The sequence below is a fragment of the Elephas maximus genome, chromosome 11 (genome assembly GCF_024166365.1).
Source record: "Elephas maximus indicus isolate mEleMax1 chromosome 11, mEleMax1 primary haplotype, whole genome shotgun sequence".
NCBI lineage: Eukaryota > Metazoa > Chordata > Mammalia > Proboscidea > Elephantidae > Elephas > Elephas maximus.
This window is the reverse complement of record NC_064829.1, coordinates 39,545,804-39,566,843: the sequence shown is the minus strand read 5'-3', so window position 1 is coordinate 39,566,843 and position 21,040 is coordinate 39,545,804. Positions and strand designations below refer to the sequence as shown.

The 21,040-nt window shown below is 36.9% G+C and overlaps 1 protein-coding gene across 4 annotated transcripts in view; it reads right to left on the bottom strand.

Moving 5' to 3' along the window:
• The window catches only part of RNF138 (ring finger protein 138), a 35,944-nt gene that overhangs the window by 12,837 nt on the left and 2,067 nt on the right, over nucleotides 1–21,040 (bottom strand). The window lies entirely within an intron of this gene.

Sequence of the window (21,040 nt, the reverse complement as noted above, 5' to 3'; positions counted from 1 at the left end):
GTTCCACAAGATATGACTAGGTCTACTACAAAAAGTACACATACTGGTTTGGGAAGTTATAGGGTAAAAAACAAAGCTGAATAGGTTTCTCTATAACTTACAGCATTTACTACAATGCTAAGGAAAACATTTAAGTGTCGTCCAGATTTACCTGGTTATAAAATTTCCCACAATAGTTTGTAGCTCTAAACATCCATAACCAAGGTTCTAATTGGAACCAAACTAACACCTTTATTTTTTATCCCCTAATCTTATCAAATACCAAATGATCATTTTCTTTTAGGCAAACCAGAGAGATCACAAACATTTTTATCTGGGATCTACGGCAACTACATATTTAATCCAATCCCCTATAAATGCAAATATATTGAATATTCCTCATCTACACTAACAAAATGGAACTTTGGTGGCACTGTGGTTAAGAGCTTGGCTGATAACCAAAAGGTCAGCAGTTCAAATCCACCAGGTGCTCTTTGGAAACCCTATAGCCAGTTTTACTCTGTCCCATTGGGTCACTATGAGTCAGAATTGACTTGACTGCCACAGGTTTGGTTACACAGGTTTATACGAACAAAAGTTGGGAGGTAATAAATTGTAACAATACAGATCACAGATTTCCTTACTACTTGGCACTGGCCAAGTCACCTTTCCTCTCTAAAATCAGTTTTCTTGCTCATAAAATAACAGAAGTATCTACACTTCACAGCACTGTTTAGAAGACTAACACAGACAATGCATGTAAAATGCGTATCACAGTGTCTGTCACAGTCAGGTAAGTGCTGAATAAATAGTAGTAATATTTTTAATATCACTAATGTAGCATTAGAAGCGATTACCAATTAAGATCATAAACTAAAACACTAAAAATATTTACTATAACCAGTAACCAAAAAAATACAAAGTGAACAAAACCAAGTTACCACTACTTTTCACTTATCAAATTGGAAACTGGTTTAAAATAAAAATAATCAATGTTAAAGAGGATATAAAGACAGGAGTGCTCCGTGCTTCTGCAAAACAACGTCAGTACTTACCCCAAAGTCCTTACATACAGAGTCTTCCCAAAATCTCTGTGCAGGTTTGAGTTTTAATAACTTCAGAAGTATAAATACTACAAACAAAAAGCATCATTTGAAAGTTTACATTTCTTTTGCACTTAGTTTTGTAAATTTCAAATAATAAAGTTTTAATTTAAATTGTTTCAGCCAGTGTTTACATTCTTCAGTCAGAAAGACTGTAAAAGTGAAAAGGGAGAAGACCAAAGAAAAAAAGTAACTGAACAATAGTCCAGAACATGATAAAGTCTGCACCAAGGCAGGGGTAGGAAAGAGGGATAAGAAGCTCTCTGTTTTAGGCACACAGTTCTCACTCTGTCACTGTGTAAGGTGGAGGCCTGCTGTGTTAAATCGAGAGAATTTTTTGACAATCATTTGTGGGCAAATGAGCAAGGCAGGCATTTCTAACTTAGAACACTTGAGCAAAAGGTGACTGTATTAATTGAGCTAATACTGGAAGATGTTTTGACAGGAAAAAATAAGTGCAAGTTCAAAGTACCTTCAACAATCTCAATGCATGATATGCAGTTAACAAATGGAAATATGGACCTAGAAACTAGGGGAATAAATATGGAGAGCAGATAAGGTGAGTACAGCACCAAAGAAACAATCTAGAAAAACAAATATTTAAAGGAACGTTTGGAGAAGGAAGGATCACAGAGAAAGAACCACCAGGATTAAATAATGTTATAGAAGTCTAGTCTAGTTAGCTGCCAAAGAAAGATATTTAAGGAATTAGGGTAAAACTGTCACTGAATTATCAAGGTAAACTTTCCTCTTTGCATAAAGAACTTAAACTGTCAACAAATCCGTACCAGCCAAAAAAAAGGAGAGAGAGAACCAAGCATAAAAATGATGGCGTTTGAGCGGGAGAAATGAACAGTTAACAATTAGTGGGTAAATTAGCCAGTATGCTAATTTAATAATTATAAATAAAATATAAACATAGAATATTAAAAAATCTTAAACAACTAAGATGTACTATCAAAAGTTATACTGAGGAAGAAGGGGTAAAATTTTAAAAATTTCTGAGTTCATTTATAAAACAATTAAAATTAATTGCAAAACTACACCACCACCATGTACTCACCAACAGGACTAAAATGAAAAAGGTGGAAAACACTAAGTGTTGGGGAAGATGTGAGCAACCAAAATTTGTATTCGGGGTATGAACTGATACAACCATTTGGAAAACTGGTTGGTAGTATTTCCTTAAGGTTAACATAGGCAAACTCTATGACCCAGTAATTCCATTCCAGATACATACACAACAGAATTACATATATGATCACAAGGAATTTCCTAGAAAGTTCATAGCCACATTATTAGTAATAGCCCCAAACTGAAAACTACATAAAAGTTCATCAACAGAAAAATGAATAAACAAACTGACATATCATATAACGAAAACTATAGTACACTGTAATGAGAATGAAAAGGCAGAGATAACATGCAACAAACGGATGAACATACTGTTCAGCTAAAGAAGCCAGGCATCAAAGTACATACTGCATGATTCTATTTTATAAAACGCAAAAAGCTGGTAAACCAATTGATGTGTTAAGTCAGGATAGGGTATCCTGGAGAGGGGGATGTAATCCTTGGAGAAGGGAGCATTAGGGGGTTTTCTAGGGTGCTGATCATGTTCTGTCTGTGGTTTAATGCGAGTGCTGAATAACAAAGATCTGTTCAGTCTGGGAAAATATTTTGAGCTGGACATTTATGATGTGGCCCTTTTCTGTATGTATGTTATCCTTAAATTAAAAAAAAGTTCATTAGGAGTAAAAACAAGGATAATTATGTTAAAATTGATATAAAAAGAGCTAAATTATCTTCTAACTCGTCTTAAAATGACAACAACAAATGCTAAAATTAGGGGATGGGTGGGGGATAACAGCTAAAAAACAAAAAGAGAAATTTCACCAGAGCCCTAGTCCAGGTGGTCCAAAAGCCAACCAAAAGAAGGCAGAAAAAGAAAACAGCAAACTAAAAAGAAACTGAAAGCATACGTGATGGAAATTTTCAGAATTAAAAAAAAAAAAAAGTCTGCAGAATAAGATGACTGAATAACCAATACAAAGAATTTAAAAAATAAACAGACCCACACCCAGATGTACCACTGGGAATTTTCAAAATACAAGTTGTTCTTAAACTTTAACAGCTTACAAGAGGGAGTAAAAAACGTATTTGTATCACTTACTAAAAGAACCAGATTAGCATCAAACTCATCGGCAGTAACAGATGACAAATTCACAGAAGGATGTGTTGAAAATTCTGGGGGAAAATGATTTACAAACTAGAACCTCATCTTTGTACACTAAATCATTTGCTTTATGTGGTTAAGGCATATCTGGTATATACAATATATGCCATACAGAAAAGCTTTGCTAACAAATGTTGGTGAGGATGTGGAGAAACTGGGACCCTTACCCACTGCTGGTGAGAATGAAAAATGGTGCAGCCGTGATGGAAAATAGTGTGACAACTCCTCAAAGGACTGGAAAGCAGAGACTCAGATACTCGTACACCCACGTTCACTGCAACACTATTCACAAGAGCCGAGAGGGAGAAACAACATAATGACCATCAACAAATGAACAGATAAACAAAATGTGGCACATACATACAATGGAATACTACATAGCCAGTGAGGGAAATGAAGTCGTCATACATGCTCCAATATGCATGGAGCGCGAAGACATTATGCTGAGAGAAGAAAGCCAATCACAAAAGGACAAATATTGTATGACCACATTTATAAAAAAAAGCCAAGAACAGACAAATGTAATAAACCAAAGTTTACTAGTGGTTACCAGGGGTAGGAGGGAGGGGAAAAGGCCTGGGGGTTATTGCTTATAAAAAAAAAAAAATTTTTTTTTTTTTCTTATAGAGTACCAAATTTCAGTTTACGGTGAAGTAAAAATTGCGTTAAGAGAAGAGTTGCACAGGTGATTAAGTAATTGCTGTCAATAAGTGGTACACCTATAAACAGCTGCACTGGCAAAGGCTGTATGATATATTTACAAAGACAAAAAAAGAGTAGCTGCTGAGGCTGCTTGTGTACAACCAAACACTGTATGGGATTTCGTTCCTTAGTTTGGAGGTTTAGGGTCATGGCTTCATGCGCCATCCCTGATATCTTATTTAGTACTTCCATTCTACCTCCTGGAAACCCTGGTGGCGTAGTGGTTAAGAGCTACAGCTGCTAACCAAAAGGTCAGCAGTTCGAATCCACCAAATGCTCCTTGGAAACTCTATGGGGCAGTTGGTCTCTGTCCTACGGGGTCCCTACGAATTAGAATCAAATTGATGGCAACAGTGTGGTCTTTTGATTTTTATTCTACCTCCTAGCTCCCTGCATAGTGCCTGGGGTCATAAAAGCTAACAAGCAGCCTTCCAAGATACAACGATTGGTCTGTATTCACCTGGAGCAACAGAGGAAGGGGAATCAGCAATAAGAGGAAAAGGAATGTGTGGCTAACTACCTCCATGAACAACTGCCTGCCCTGCCATGGGACCAGAACTGGTTGGTGCCCGCTACCATTACTGGACATTTTGATCAAAGATTCTATAGAAATATCCTGATCAAAAAGGGGAACATGAACAGAATTTCAAATTTTCATGGGATACAGACTTCCTAGAGCCATGGAGGCTGGATGAACTCCTGAAACTACTGCCCTGAGATAATCTTTAATCTTTAATCCTCTGAAGTTTTCTTAAAACCTAACAATAGTTTAGCTTAACTAGTAAAGAATGTCCGAGCATCGTGCTCTTTTAAGGTAGTATCTATATGGAATCAAATTGACAACAGTAACTCAAAAGATTAGATAGGAAACTTAGAGGGCAGTGAGGTTATGTTAATGAGGGAGGAACAACTCGAAAGGAGGGCGAGAATGGTTGCACAAATGTAATCAATGTTACTGAATTGTACATGTAGGAATTGTTGAACTGGTGTATGTCCTGCTGTGTACACTCTCAACAACAAAAATTAAAATTGAAAAAAAAAAAAAAAAACTTTGCGTTCTGCAAAACTGCACACTAAACCTTACAGGGCTTATGGAAAAAATGGTGGTGAATGGACTACCCTTGTAACCCGGTCACAGAGCACTAACAAACCCCTAACAATCCTAAAAAAATACTAATAAAAAGACCGTTAAGTTCCTAATAAAGACTTTACCCTAAAATTTAAAAGAAGAAAAAAAAAAAGAGTAAGTAGTTGAAGCTGGTAAGTTATGAAGATAAATGTAAACTGCAAAAGGAAAGGAAAACCATGTAACAGCTATTCTAAGACAGAGCTCACCGCCAAACTGAAGCAAGAATACTGTGTAAGCACGGTGTACCCACTAAAAACAAACCACTGCTGAAGAGCCGATTCTGACTCATAGTGACACTATAGGACACGGTAGAAAGGCCCACAGGACTTCCAAGGCTGTAAATCTTTACAGGAGCAGACTGCCACATCTTTCTCCTGTGGAGTGGCTGCTGGGTTCAAACTGCCAAACTTTCGGTTAGCAGCTGAGCACTTTAACCAGTATACCACTAATTCTGCGGCTTGTTGTGTTCAGCTACGTTTTAGTGTACTTCGCTTCAGCTGCCATTTGCTGATGGGCCAAAACATGAATGTACATGGGGAAAAAAATCACAGTGTTAATCAATCTGCTCGGATATAATCTATTGCAACAGAATAACCTGCATGACCATTTAGTCTATTTCTTGTCTTCAACCTTGTTTGCTGTCTTTTGATATGGAGAAGTTTACATTTTTAATGCAGTCTAAATTCATCACACTTTTTCCTAAAATTATGGCTCCTAATGTCGTACCCTTAAATCATCCCCATTTCAAGATCAGAGATATTCCTCTGCATTTCCTTCTAAAAGTTTTAAGTTTTGCTCATCACATTTCAGTCTTTAATCCACATGAAACATTTTTATGTACAGTATAAGGTAGACATTCTATACACAAGGCCATTGCCCAAATACCTTTTAACTGAATAAATCATTTTGCCCTGCTGTTTTGTGACATCACATCAAAGTTCCAATGTATGCGTGGGACTGTTTCCAGGCTCTCTAATGTATTTTGATCACTATGCTGAATTAATACCACATCATTTTAATTACTATAGCATCATAATACATCATGATATCCAAAAGGGTTGGTTCTATCTGTGTTCTACTTCTTCAAAACTGTCTTAGTTATTCATGGTCATTAACACTTTATTAGAAATTCTGAAATCAGTTTTTCAAGTTCTACCAAAAAATGTTGCTGACATTTTATTGGGATTGCATTAACATTTTCAGAATTAGCTAGAGAAGTGACATCTTTATTTCACTGAATCTTTCTATCCATAAATATGTCATGTCTCTACACTTATTCAGGTTTCTTTCATGCTTTTCCATAAAGTTTTATAATTTCCACCATAAAAACCTTACACATTTTTATAAGGTTTATTTCCAGGTACTTCATAGTTATTGTTGCTAGTATGAGTGGGGTTTTTCTTCTATTAAATTTTTTTATCTGATGTGTATAAAGAGATGTTGATATAAAGAAATGTTATTTTTATCTACCTACTTTGTATTCAAGCAACCCCTCTGTACTCTCTTATTTGTTCTAATAGTTTGTCAGCTGTTTCTTAGGATTTTTATGTAGATTTATCATCTACAAATTGGGACGATCTCTTTCTTTTCCATCTTTTTAAATATATCTTACTTCCTTTCTCACTGAATTGCTTATAACCTGATTCACAAAGTTAAATCATAGGGATGATACAAGCACTTTACCTAATTCCTGAATAGAAAAGCGGACCTTAATTAGAATAACAGGATATTCCACCCTATTCCTAATTTGCTACAATGTTTTGTAATAAGAGAGGGTTGAATACTAACAAATGCTTTTCTGCATCCATTGAAATGATCCTATGATTTGTTCTCCTTCAATCTGCTAATGTGATATAATACCCAGTTGTTCTCATATCAATTCCAACTCGTGGCGACCCCATGTGTGTCAGGGTAGAACTGTGCTCCATAGTTCTCAACAGCTGATTTTTCAGAAGTAGATAGCCAGGGCTTTCTTCTGAGGTGCTTCTGGGTGGACTCGAACTGCCAGCCTTTCGATTAGCAGCCGAGCCTGTTCGTTTGCACCACCCAAGGACTCCTAATATGACAGAGTAAGAGTGTTCACAGCTTAGGAGAGACTAGCATTTAAATCCTTTTCCCATTGGGGGTTTTCTCCATTATGTGATCTTTGGTGAAAAGCAGTTCCTGAAAGAGGTATATAAATAAAAACTCATGATTGCTCCTTTTATCCATATGATATGTCTCTCTCCCTGAAACGTTAGCTGATTTTCTCTGATATTAACATTGCTTTGGAAACCCTGGTGGTGTAGTGGTTAAGTGCTATTGCTGCTAACCAAAAGACTGGCAGTTTGAACCCACCAAGGGCTCTGTAGAAACTCTATGGGGCAGTTCTACTCTATCCTATAAGGTCGCTATGAGTAGGAATCAACTTGACAGCAACAGTTTGTTTTTTTTTTTTTTAAATACCAGCTTTCTTTTGAGTGAATAGAAACGTTTAAGGATTCAGAAAAGTTACCACTTAGACTCTCTCTGAAGGGCCTATTGAAAGATATAGCCAGTTTTGCTATAACGTGGCACATATGTCCGTAAAATCACTGCAATATACAAAATAGTCCAATAAAAAACACACGGCTTATGTGAAAAAGAAGGTTGGGGCACAACTCAAATGTACATCCCCAAAATAATATCCTATATTGGTTATAGAAGCGTTCATGTTTAAAAGTTTAAATTCAGCCAGAAAAAGTACACACTACTCATTATAACAACCGTTAAAGGGGACTTGATGTGTAACATTTTATAATCCTAAGGAGGATCATTAAGCAAATGTAACAGAATATTAACAGTTCTTCAAAACGTTACCTTTTGTGTAAAAAAGGAGGGGAGACAAAATATGTTCCTATCTTTTTATATATGCATAAAACATCTGAAAGAATACTGGAGAAATCAATAATGACAGCTACCAGGGAATCTGAGAAGAGGGTGCGGAGGGAGTGGCAACAGGGATAAGGAAACTGTTCATTCTATACCTGTTTGTACTTCTTGATTTTTGAACCATATGAATGTATTAACCATTTTGATAATTTATTACTATTTTAATTTAAAAATTTGTTAATTCCAAACCAAACCCAGCGCCGTCGAGTCAATTCCGACTCATAGCAACCCTACAGGACAGAGGAGAACTGCCCCATAGAGTTTCCAAGGAGCACCTGGCGGATTCGAACTGCCGACCCTTTGGTTAGCAGCTGTAGCACTTAACCGCTACACCACCAGGGTTTCCTGTTAATCCCAGGTGACCGAAATTGACATAAATGGCAATTTATTCCTTGTGCTTTCTGATATTAAATTTCTCAAAAGAAAAAAATTACCTGAAGGAAGAAAGGAAGGGACATGATATTAAGGAGATGTATGTAGACTGACAAAGAGCTCTGGTGGTACAGTGGTTAAGTGCTTAGCTGCTAACCGAAAAGTCGGTGGTTTGAACTCACCAGCAGCTCTGCAGGAGAAAGATGTGGCAGTTGGCTTCTATAAAGATTAGAGCCTTGAAAACCCTACGGGGCAGTTCTACTCTGTTCTATAGGGTCACTATAAGTCGGAATTGACTCAATGGCAACGGGTTTGATTTTTGGTTTAAACAGAAGTGACATTCAAAGATAAGCCAGGGTATTTTGCTGCACGAAGAAAGCCTTGGAACATATACTGCATGATCCCATTTATACTTTTTAAAGAATATGTATGTTTATAAATACATCAGAAAAAAATGGCTACAGAACATATACCAACCTCTTGATAAAAATTATACCTCCGGAAAGAGGAATAGGAATGATGAAGGGGGACTCATCTTTTTTCAAAAATTTGAATTCTTCTGTTACATTTACTATGCATTGCCCTTATAATTTAAAATAATACATTTTTAAATTAATAAAATAATGTAACTATTTAAAAATACCTTTATACAGTTATACAGTTATTATACCAGGAAAGAAATTGAGATCCTAATCATAACATTTACTATAATGAAATATTTACAAATAAGTTTTTAAAAACATACTTGTTTTTAGAGAATAAAGAATGCAAAAAACTTTTTCAAGTAAGAGAAAAAAACTCAGATCACTAACCCATTTCCTAATTCATAGTAAACAATTTACTGTAAACTTCAATACGTTTCAAAATTTCAAATACAGCGTACACTATTCCTAAATATAGCCTAGTAAAAAAAACCAAAAACCAAACCAGTTGCCGTCGAGTCAATTCCGACTCATAGCGATCCTATAGGACAGAGTAGAACTGCCCCATAGAGTTTCCAAGGAGCACCTGCCTGGTGGATCTGAACTGCCAGCTTTTTGGTTAGCAACCATAGCACTTCACCACTGTGCCACCAGGGTTTCCAAATATATCCTAGTATGTCACCAAAATTCTATTTATGAGCTAAGTATGACTTTTTCAAAACTTCTAATTTCAAAACCCAGCCAAAAAAAAATTATAGATTCAGAAGTATTACTTATAAGTATACACATAAAAGTCCTAAATCAGGCACAATGGTATACTGGGAAGGGTGTGGAGTGGGGTTAAAAAAAGTCCTAAATTAAATCTTAGCAATCCAAACACATTGCACTTTCTCTTACAAGTAATTTAGTTTTATCCCAGAACACATAGCTAGTATATTCCAAAATAAAGTCTAAGTAAGTTTATTTACAATTTTTTGGTTAATATAGTTGCCGACTATCTTTAAGAGTACTAACACAGAATTTTTAAAAAGTTCAACATATACCCTTGTCTGAAATATTTTAAAAATCAAGTAATTGTCAAAAGAGATAATAAAGTAGTATACTCTGCATTATACACTATGACTAATTTGTATTACTAGTATAAAAAATTGAACTATAAATCTTTTAAACGTTCCAGAAGCAAAGTATTTTACTTAATGGAAAATTACTGTTCATTAGACTTTGTTCCTTGACAAGCTTGATTTTTTTCCTTTGTGCCCAGCCTATTAGATACACAAAAAAATATTTAGTCAAATACTGAATAAATTTTTACTAAAAAGTAGAAACAAGGCCAAGAATTTCTATTCAGCATACTTTCAAAGGTACTGGCAATAGCTACAGAAACAAAGCAAAGGTTTAAAAGCATAACAGTAAAGAAAAGCAAGAAATAAAAATCAAATTAGACAACAAAACTGTTTTACTAGAAAAACCTAAATTAAACCAAGAAATTACTACAAAAAATTAGCGGAACAAACCATACAATAAACTTTTCAAATAGCAACTGCATTAATATAGACAAGAAAAATATAGACAAGAGACATGGTCAAAAATACAATGAAAAACACTCATAAGAAACTAAAAAAAGTCATCAGGTTTACAATTAACTTAGGACTATACATTTATTCGGAAACCCTAGTGGTGTAGTGGTTAAGTGCTATGGCTGTTACCCAAGAGGTCGGCAGTTCAAATCCACCAGGTGCTCCTTGGAAACTCTATGGGGCAGTTCTACTCTGTCTTATAGTAGGAATCGACTCAACAGCAGTGGGTTTGGTTTTGGTTTTGATACATTTATTCAAAATACACACAGAAACCAAGGTTTCTAGTTGAAATAAACATAACAGCTACTGTAAAACTAACTGAAATCCCTAAAGATGATGCTTTACTGGGCAACTGCTTTACAGGACTTTACTGAAGCTCTTAAAGAAGACTATAGGTTGGCAGGAATGTATCTTAACAGCTAAAATTATAATTCTACCCTACCAGATTTTTAAATATTATGTCCATATATTTTAATGCACAGTCATCTGATAAATACATATTAAGCACTTACTACATAACACACACTGGGGATATAATAGGGAATAAAGCTGACAAAAATCCCTACCCTGCTGGGACTTACGGCTTATGGTATGCATGCAAATGTGCAGGTTTGTGTGTTTATACTACATTTCTTCAAAGCAATTAACAAAGCCATATTATAAATGTGGTAAAACAGTGAAAGTAACTTATGAAATTGGAGAAAGCCAAAAGAAAAAAATTACTTTGAGAATCAAATACATTAAAAGATATTTAAAGCAATGGAAACGGAATCCATTCTAAGAAATACTGAGGGCAAGAGAATGTAAGAATGGCAAATTAAGATTCAAATTCACATTTCACACATCTCTATATTCCACGTGGGTCAAAAAAACTGCAAATTAAAAAAAAAGGATTCATATTTCATAACATGGAGGAATTTGGAAGGCATTATGCTGAATGAAACTAGTCAGCTGCAAAAGGACAAATATTGTATGAGACCACTTTTATAAGAACTCAAAAAAGTTTAAACACAGAAGAAAATATTCTTTGATGGCTAGGACGGTGGGGAGGGAAGGAGGGAGAGGCGTATTCCCTAATTAGACAGAAGACAAGAACCACTTTAAGTGAAAGGAAAGACAACACAAAATATAGAAGAGGTCAGCACAATCGGATGAAACCAAAGCAGTTTCCTGAATAAACCGAACGCTTAAAGGCCAGAGTAGCAGGGACACGGGTCTGGGGACCATGGTTTCAGGGGACATCTAGATCAACTGGCATAATAAAATCTATTAAGAAAACATTCTGCATCCCACTTTAGTTGAGTGGCGTCTGAGGTCTTAATTAAACACTAGCAAGCAACCATCTAAGATGGCATGAATTGGTCTCAACCCACCTGGAGCAAAAGAGAATGACCAAAGATACAACGTAATTATGAGCCCAAGAGACAGACAGGGTCATATAAATCAGAGACTATATCTGCCTGGGACCGGAAGAACTAGATGGTACCAGGCTACAATCGATGACTGCCCTGACAGGGAACACAACAGAAGAAGCCCTGACAGAGCAGGAGAGCAGTGGGATGCAGACCTCAAATCCTCGTTAAAAAAACCAGACTTAACAGTCTGAGACTAGAAGGACCCCGGAGGTCATGGTCCCCAGACCTTCTGTTAGCCCAAGATTGGAACCATTCCCAAAGCCAACTAACTCTTCAGACAGGGATTGGACTGAACTATAAGACAGAAAATGATACTGATGAAGAGTAAGCTTCTTGGCTCAAGGAGACCCATGAGATTATGTGTCTGGAGGGGAGATGAGAAGGCAGACGGGGACAGAAGCTGCCTGAATGGACACAGGGAATACAGGGTGGAGAGAAGGAATGTGCTATCTCATTAGGGGGAGAGCAACTAGGAGCACATAGCAAGGGCAAGGTATATAATTTTTGTATGAGAGACTGACTTGATTTGTAATTTTTGTATGAGAGACTGACTTGATTTGTAAATTTTCACTTAAAGCACAATAAAAAAGTTTTTAAAAAGGATTCAACAATTAGAAAAAATATGAATAGCATTATAACTTTAGCGAAATAAAGGGAATCAAATATTTTAAGTTTGAATGTACCTGATGTAATAATTTACAGAAGAAAGCAACCAAATAGGAAAATGTTAAGTTTAAATAATAGATTATCCTCAAAAGGCCATAATACCAGGAATGTATATAAATCATATTCTGTGAATGATAAAATTATAAATTATACAAAAATTTAATATGGAAAGAAGCACACAGCTTTGTTAGTAACCAAAGAATTAGCAGCTGGTGGGTTCAAACCTCCAACCCATCAGTTAGCAGCCAAGGGCTTTAACAACTGCATCAGCAGGGCTCCTAAAGTGACCTCCAAGGCACCGTAATAAATTGTATTAAACTAGCAAATACCAAAAAATAAGGTTGGTAAAGATGTTGGAATATTGATACACTCTTACAGTACCAATGGCATTTTGTAAGTCATCTCAATTTTGTAGAGAGCAGTATGACATTTATAAAAATATCAGATACCATTTATTGTTGTTGTTGTTGTTAGGTGCCAATTCATAGCAATCCTATGTACAACAGAACGAAACAGTGCCCGGTCCCGCACCATCCTCACTATTTTTGCTATGATTGAGCCCACTGTTGCATCCACTCTGTCAATCCATCTTGTTGAAGGCCTTCCTCTTTTATGTTGACCCTCCACTGTATCAAGAATGCTGTCCTTCTTCAGGGACTGGTCCCTCCTGATAACATGTCCAAAGCATGTGAGGCCAAGTCTTGCCATCCTCACTTCTAAGGAGCATTCTGGCTATACTTATTCCAAGGTAGATTTGCTCATTCTTCTGGAAGTCTAAGGTATATTCAATATTCTATGCCAACATTACCATGCAAAAGTCAGTTCTTCAGGCTTTCTTACTCATTGTCCAGATCGCTCAACCATATGAGGTGATTGGAAATGCCATGGCTTAGGTCAGGATCACCTTAGTCCTCAAAGTGACATCCTTGCTTTTCAATACTTTAAAGAGGTCTTTTGCAGCAGATTTCCCCAAAGCAATACCTTGGCTGATTTCTTGACTCTGTTTTCCATGGGTGCTGACTGTGGATGCAAGTAAAATGAAATTCTTGACTTCAATCTTCTCTGTTTATTATGATGTTGCTTACTGGTCCAGTTGTGAGGATTTTTGTTTTCTTTATGTTGATGTGTAATCCATACTGAAGGCTGTGGTCTGATCTTCATCAGTAAGTGCTTCCAGTCCTCTTCACTTTCAGCATATCACAGGTTGTTAATAAGTCTTCCTCCAATCCTGGTATGCCATTCTTCTTCATATAGTCCAGCTTCTCAGATTATGTGCTCAGCACACAGAGTAAGTATGGTGAACGTATACAACCCTGACGCACACCTTTCCTGACTTTAAACCACATAGTATTCCATTTTGCTGTATGAACAACTGCCTCTTGGTCTATGTACAGGTTTCTCATGAGCACAATTAAATGTTCTGAATTCCCATTCTTCACAATGCTATCCATAATTTGTTATGATCCACATAGTCATATGCCTTTGCACAGTCAATAAAACACAGGTAAACACCTTTATTAACATTTTATTAAGTATCCAATATTTGCTAGGCGGGGTTCCAGAAACTTAACATTCATTACCTTGAGTTCTTTAAAAAAGAAAAAACCTTTATTTTACAGATGAAGAAACTGAGGTCTAAAGGATAAAAAGTTAAGAAACCTATAAGAGGTTGAAAGCTGTGTTCCTGTCATTAAAATATAAGGCCCTGCATGTTCCCTCCTATCTCAGTGACCTTGCCCAGAATATTCCTTCTACCTTGAATACTCTGTGTACAATCACAGGCCTTCACGAATCAACATCTACTCTTCATGTAGATCTCAGCAACATTATCAATCTCTCAAGGAAAACTCTCTGACTACCCACCAACCTACATTAGATCTCTAGATCTCTGTTATATTCTCTCCTGGAATCTATCACTTTGTAATTATCCATTTACTGGGGTGTTCATTTAAATTAAAGTGTGTCTCACCAAGACTCAGCTCCAAGAAGACAGGGGTATTCGGTTTGCTCACCGCCATATTCCCAGCACTAACCCAGTGCCTGGCACCTACTAGGCATTCCTGAATATTTTTTAAAGCAACGAATGCCATCTTACCTTATTCCAATCCAGTAACTATTAAGCCACTTAACCCAAAGACATAGTACACAGTCCTCAAACGAAAACATTGAGAGCCTTCCATGTACAAAACATTTTGCTAGAGCTGTAATAATCCTTGTCTGACATACGTTTCAAAACATAAATAAATTCCACATCTCAGAATTTACCTTACAAACTCTAACGTGTGTGAACTGATTTGTATACAGTCCGGTATCCGTGGCTGGGGGCGGTGGGGGGGGTGGGATTTAGTTCCAGGACCCCTGCAGATACCAAAATCCAAGGACACTCAAGTCCCTTATATAAAAGGGCATAATATTTGCATATTATCTACTCCTCCCCTATACTTTAAATCATCTCTGTATTACTTACAATGCCTAATACAATGTAAATGCTATGTTAAAGAGTTGTTAATGATTACAATTCACATTTTAATGCCTTCTCAATTTTTGCAAGCACTTTACCACAACCAGAGAAGTTGCAAGGGCAGCACTAACACTTCCATAAATTTCAGCTTCTTTCTGCTTTATTGTGTAAATGCTAGGTTCACTCTTACTTTGTCGCCATTTCGGATGCTACTTTTCAAAAGATCTAAGATTTTTATTTTCTTGTCCAGAGATAACACTTTATGCTGCCTGTTAGCCTTTGAGAGATTCTTTAACCACTTAATTAGGAAGCATTTTTTCATAGAAACAAAGGGTGCACACAACTCAGGAGTGAACGAATGAGAGGAGAGGCGAACAATGCTCCAACAACGAGTGCTGGGGCAAGACTGAAGATCTGTGAAATGGTGGAGCCTACAGCAGGCTGTGCCTGCACAGCACCTCATACGTGTGGTTTCAGTGTAGTGCTCTGCACGTGGCAAATTCAAGTTCAGCTTTTTGGGACTTTCTTTTTTTTCCTGAATGTTTTCGATCCATGGTTGGTTGAATTCACAGATGCGGAACCCGGGGATACAGAGGGAAGCCTAAATGTTCAGCAATATGAGACTGGATAAAAAATGATACATCAAACAATGGAATACTAAAAACACTAAATATATAAGGCTCCATGAGGCCAGGGATTTTTCTCTGGTTTATTCACCGCACAGTTCTACTCTGTCCTATCGGGTCATTATAAGTCGGAATCGATTCAACAGCAACAGGTTTGTTTTTTTTTTGGTTTTTGGTGCCCCTAGCATCTACAATAGTATTGGCGCATAATAAATATGTGATGCTTGTTGAATGAATGAATACTAAATAGCCACAAAAAAAGAATAAGGAGGCCCTTTTATGTACTGATACCGAATGATCTCCATGTTACTACAAGAAAATTGCAAGGTCTAAAACAATGCATATAGTATGCTGTTGTTAAAAAAAAAACAAAAATAACACATTTACAACCTTACATACAAAAAAAAAAGTTTTTTTTTTTAATACATATCTCTGGAAGTATATCCAAGGTAACACTGATTATGGGGGAAAGCACATTACTCTCTTTTGTACTTTTAAAATTTTGAATCATATGCCTCAACTCCCCGTACACAATAACTGCTCTGGTATTAAATATCTGGACCAAAAAAACACTTAAAAGATTCCTTTCTATTAATAATAATTAGCTTTTTCTGTTAGATGCTGTAGTTACTAAACTAATAATATTTCGTATTTTTACGGGTTTTGAAAACTGTAAAACAATACAAAATATTACTATTACTCACAAACATTACTTCATTTGGTCCTTAAAAAAACCCTATAAAATAATTAAAATACTTTTACTCCTGTTTAATAGATAAGAAAACAAGCTCAACAGGATTAAATGACATGACCAAGTGATACAGACAGTAAGCTGCACATCTCCCAACAAACTCATCCATTCCTTTACTCAATGAATACTACATGACTACAGAGGGTTCAGGTAAGTAAAAGTAGATCCGACTTGCTACCTTAGAGCTTACAGTCTAACTGGCAAGGCTGACATTAGTCAAATGATATGATTCAAAAACATTATGACTATAAACTGTGGTAAGAGGTACAAAATAAAGTTACACAACAGGTCTTTTACCTCCAATTCTACTTTTTCCCCCCTGTCCCACCAAGCATGTGTCCTCAGATATAAACTGCTTCCTCTTCTCCCTTTGGACTATATGAATTCGCTAACCGGTTACCACAGAGTCAATTCCAACTCATGATGACCCCAGGTGTGTCAGAGTAGAACTGTACTCCATATTTTCAAAGGCTGATTTTTTAGAAATAGATCACCAGGGCTTTCTTTCTATAGTCATAACACTTTCTTTCAACATGACATGCCTCTGTTGTTACTGTTGTTAGTTCCCATTGAATCAGTTCCAACTAATGGCGACCTCATGTGCTCCATAGTTTTACTGGCTGTAATCTTAACAGAAGCAGACCACCAGGCCTTTTCTTCCATGGTACCGCTGGGTGGGTTCGAACCACCTTTAGGTTAGCAGTCAAGCAGGAACCATTTGTGCCACCTAGGGTTCTTGTACGGAGCCCTGATAATGCAACAGTTAAAGTGCTCGGCTGCTGACCAGAAGATTGGTGGTTTGATCCCACCAACTGCTCCATGGGGAAAAATGTGGCAGTCTGTTTCCATAAAGATTTCAGCCTTGGAAATCCTATGGGGCAGATCTACTCTGTCCTATAGGGTCGCTATGAGTTGGAATCAACTCAACAGCAACAGGTTTGGAGGGGGCCTCTAGGTGGACTCAAATGTCCAACCTTTTGGTTTGGCAGCCAAGCACGCATAAATCTTCTGTACCACCCAGCCCACTCACTGCCTTTTAGTTGGTTCTGACTCACAGTGATCCCATAGTTTCCAAGGCTGTAAATCCCTATGGAAGCCATATCTTTCTCCCGCGGAGCCACTGGAACTTTCAAACCACCGACCTTTTGAGCAAACCAGGGACTCCCATATGAATTTGCTACATAAAGCTTATTTCGAAACAAAGTGGGGGGGGGGTGCAAATCAAGAGTTATTAAAGCTGTTTTCACATATCAAGGAGCCTGTGTCTACAGCATAGTGCATTACTCTAAAATAAAAGGTTATCAATAAATTTCTTTCAACTTTAACAGATGCCAGACACATTTCTGTTCTCATTCATTCCCCAATAAAAGGTTGATCAGCGCAGATGTTGGGAGAGAAAAACAACTTTCTCATGTATCATGCTCCTGATTTTAGAGCTAATTAATTAAAAATCTGGCACCCTTTATCTTCCTAAGGAGTCCCTGGGTGGCCCAAACAGTTAAGCGCTCGGGTGCTAACCAAAAGGTTGGTGGTCTGAATGCACCCAGAGGCGCCCCGAGAGAAAGGTCTGGCAATCTACTTCCAAAAGATCACAGCCATTGAAAACCACACAGAGCAGAGTTTTACTGTGACACACATGGGGTTGCCATCAGTCTGAATCAACTTGATGTTAACTTTTTTTTTGTTGTTTCAAGGCGATTTAGATAAAGTCCTAAAAACCTTAAGGAAAAAAGATGGTCTAGAGCAGTCATTTATTAAATCACCATGAACTAAGATAATTCTGGCTTTCGGAATTACATGTCGGTAGGAAAGAAAAAATTCAAAGAGCATATATTCAGAGCACCACTACTCAAGAAAGAAGATATCAATAAAACTATTAAAAATATAAACTGAAAATTCAGAGACTGGATAACCAAACAGGTCAAATCAGGAATCATACAAATTTGTGCTTAATGAGACAAGAAAATATGCTCAACGGAGTTAAATGACATTTAACCCCATCATTTTATTTACAAGCTAATCTGTTCGTTTTAAAAGACGTCTCCTTACATAAATGTTGCAAAAGCAAAAACAGATTCAATTTCCATCTCTAAGTGTTTAATAAAGCAGCACACTTGCTATTATATCCAATATTCATTGTAATGGGATCTTATTTCTAATGGTCTGCAAGAGTTATTTCCTTGACTGTTCAAGAAGGGGAGAGAGCACAGGTTGTGCTACTCTGTACCTTCTTCTGAAACCTTACTTTGAATACCTACTCAACTTTAATATTCTTAATTGGTCTTTATATATTATTAAAAACATTACGTCTGACCACACTAAGACATCTGACACTGCTGACCAGTTTTCTAAATATTCTCTATCTCTATACCACTGTCATGTTCTATCCTGGTTTTCTTCCTATTCTTCCATTCATTCTTTTTCTGATGGCACTTTCTCCAGTCAATATTTAAATACATATTCCCCAGGAATTTGTTCTCTCTGGGCCCTCTGCTACCTATATACCACCCTCAGTGTCTACATCCATGCTCACAACTTCAGCTCCAACCTAAACATCTCTCATGTATTCCAGATTGTACATATACATCTCTAACTACTGGCTGTATCATTAAATCATCAAATCTTACACTCTCTCCTTTAACCGTCAGGAATCTTTTCTCCCCGTTCCCACTATCATTATCTAATTGAAGTGCTAATCATTTCTCTCTCTGACAGTAATAACTGACCTCTTCACCACTACCAAGCTGGATCCTACTACTACAATAAACTTTCTAAAATTGAAATGTGATCATGCTGCTCCCCTGCCAAAAATAATTTAACATGTCTCTGGCTTTCAAGGAAAAGTTCAAATTTGACTTACACAGTAAGTTCCTGCCAATATCTCTAAGCTCCATCCTTTTCGCTCCAGCCAACCTTTACAGTCCAGACACACAGCCAACCTCTTTAACACCTTGCAGTCACTACCTAAACAGGGTATTCTCCAACAAACCCTGAATGGGATTCTGACTTAAAGTATTACTTCATCCATGAAATCTTCCCTGTACTCATAGACTGATTGAGATACTTGCCCTCAATGCTCACATAAGAATTTTCTAAGTCTCTTTGATATCAGTCATACTCATTTATAGGTCTTCTCCATTAGGCTACAACACTCTTCAGGAAAGAGCACTCTGTATTCTCTGTACCTGGCATACAGAAAGCATTCAATGAATGTTGTTTGAAGGAATGATTGGGGATTAAAGGGGAATTTATATTTTGGTAGTTATTCCAATGGTACTGAACTTACTCTTTTGACTAGGATAGTTTGTGGGCAAAACCTTTCTTGTCACTGAAATGGAATGAAAGCTTGTTTTTATTTTCCAGTAGGTCCAAAGCCGTCATATTCTCATCCCTCACTATCTTGAGTCAAAAACAGATTCTGTAGTTTAAATATAAATTTGTTTAAAGGCGCCACGTCTGTCCTTTGTGGAAAGAGCAAATGACAGTAATTAAACTAGATTGTTTAATAAAGAATTCTCTCCACTTTTCCCACCAAACTTTCTAGCCAATAAAGACCCTGTTCCATCATTATCACCTCTTCAAAATAAAAGTTTTAACCCCTCTGCTTTCTTTCATTCATTGTTCAGCCAGAACCTTAGAGCAAGTAGTTGTGTGTGTGCTTTGTAGGGAGCGGAAGCTAGGGCAGTTAAGAGAATACTTGTTCATCCCTTCTATCAACAACATCTACTCTATATTTAATTTTCTCATCTAGGCTGGTCACATCCTAGCCCAATCAGTTGAACTGGGAAAGGTACTGAATTTAAAAAACAACCAGTTCCATTCTTTTTTCCATAGCCTTGAGGTCAAGCCAAATTATAGTCCTTGATTTAAAATGCCCCAAGAAGAGCAAACTGCATGGCACTGGGGGAAGAGGGGACTGGGGATCACAATGAGTTTTATAAGGTCAATAACCCAAACAGTAACTGAAATGATCCTAACCAGAGAAGACCTACTATATACACATAATTTTGGTGCTTACCATAACTTCCCCTTACCTTGTTTTCCTTCCCTTCCCACCCACTGGCCAGCACAAGCACTTAATTTCTTTTTTCTAAATAGAGGAATGACTTTAAGTTGTTACATACATAAGGCACTAAAACCAAAACCAAACCCGTTGCCATCAAATCAATTCTGACTCAAAGCAACCCTATAGGACAAAGTAGAACTGCCCCATAGTTTCCAAGGAGTGCCTGGTGGATTCAAACTACCAACCTTTTGGTTAGCAGCTATAGCTCTTAACGACTATGCCACCAAGGTTTCCACATCATACCCTAAACATCTCAAAATATTTTCCTAAGAATCTGCATTTATTGCACCGAGTAATAAAAGAATCTAGACTGCTAGACTGTTATTCATCTCCTTTAAACAGCAAAATCATAACTCGCATACATTACTAGAACCCACATACTGTAGTCTCACACAACCACCACAGACTAAGGCAGGTAGCGGAGTTAAGGCTGCGAGACTAAGTAAGAGGAGGGGGTATCAAGAAATCAATTGTAATACTGAAATTTCTGAATTAAGAACCCAAAATGTAATCCATTCTTTACAAAATTATAGAACTCACCTCTGCAAGGAAAAAAAAAGTGGAAGAAATTAACATATCTAGAAACTTCTTCGATTCTCCTCAGCTATTTGCAAAACAAGATTTC